Source organism: Megascapheus bottae, chromosome 8 (genome assembly GCF_031878675.1).
Source record: "Megascapheus bottae isolate mThoBot1 chromosome 8, mThoBot2.hap1, whole genome shotgun sequence".
In the NCBI taxonomy this organism is placed as follows: Eukaryota; Metazoa; Chordata; class Mammalia; order Rodentia; family Geomyidae; genus Megascapheus; species Megascapheus bottae.
In genome coordinates, this window is record NC_143516.1 from 52,595,811 (window position 1) to 52,597,039 (window position 1,229).

The window sequence follows — 1,229 nt, forward strand, 5'->3', positions numbered from 1 at the left end:
AATGAATTCTTTTAGTTTTGAATTTCTCAGGTCAATCATGTGTAGCTCTTGGATCTTGTCACTGCTTTGTGTCTCATCAGGACTGCTGGCAGCTGAACTGGAGACAGCACAGTGCTTTCGTTAAGGAGGGACACATCATACATTGTCTCAATCCATTATATTAACTTACTAAGGATCCTTCAGCCAAATGAAGCCATAGGACTACAACCATAGGAAATGTTTATTGTCGCTTTGCTTTATTTCCCCCAGCATTTTTGTGGTTGACAAAATTGAATGATGACCCCCCTGATGCATCCGTGTGGTGTTTACACTTTACAAAGCTCTGTCACATACACTAGGATCCTTCATGAATTTGCATGTCATCCTTGCACAGGGACCACGCTAATTTTCTCCGCATCATTCCAATTTTAGTATATGTGCTGCTAAAACGATCACTAGTATCCTTAAATCTCGAAAGATTCTGGGAGAAAGGGATTTACATCCTTATGTTCAAGTGGGAGAAAATTCCCAGAGCTCTGCCCAGTGTAAAAGATGCTAGAGGGAAGACAATGCTATATTTAATGAGATACTTTTCCATGTCAAATAGAGAGGATCATGGGCTGACCTGTTATCTGTTTAAACTTTCTTGTGTCTGTGTTTAGGTGGGTTTGGGGAGAGAGACTGGCATTCTAGAGCGTGAACAGAGAAAAGAAGATGGCCCTCTCCAAAGTGAGTGAGCATCATCCAAATCAGAGAGAGGCTGAATAGGAAAGAAAAGCAGAAGGAGAATGAATTCCCTCTTTGCCTGACTTCATGAGCTGAGGCATCAATCATTTGCCCTCAGCCCTCGGTTTTCAAGCCTTCAAAGTTGCCCTGGAAACAATACTACTGGCTCACCCTCTCCTAGGCATATGAGCTACCATCATCTTTCAGTTTGTAGGGATGGGACTTTGCTGCATCCATAATTGCATAAAACAGTATCTCATCATAAATTTCCTCCTGAATGTATGCTACTTTACTTAAGTACTCAGACTAATAAAATAAAAGAGATATAGCAACAGTCCTTTTTGAATTTGGCCAGAAGAAATTCCAAATTTCACAAAATAATTTACAAATGCAAATCACAAATAAAAGAGAATTAGAATCCTCGTGTATTGTCATTTCCTACAGTAGGGCCACTGTGAGAGTGCTATTTCCATTCTTTAAACACTTATTCCTCCCTCCTTCCTTGTATGTCCTTTCTAGAAGAG

The 1,229-nt window shown here is 40.2% G+C and overlaps 1 non-coding gene across 1 annotated transcript; it reads right to left on the minus strand.

Moving 5' to 3' along the window:
• Positions 1-328: 328 nt before the first annotated feature.
• On the minus strand, positions 329-435 carry LOC150059930 (U6 spliceosomal RNA). The gene has a single exon (XR_016536531.1). It is a non-coding gene; the product is annotated as a U6 spliceosomal RNA (small nuclear RNA).
• Between the last annotated feature and the right edge of the window lie 794 nt (positions 436-1,229).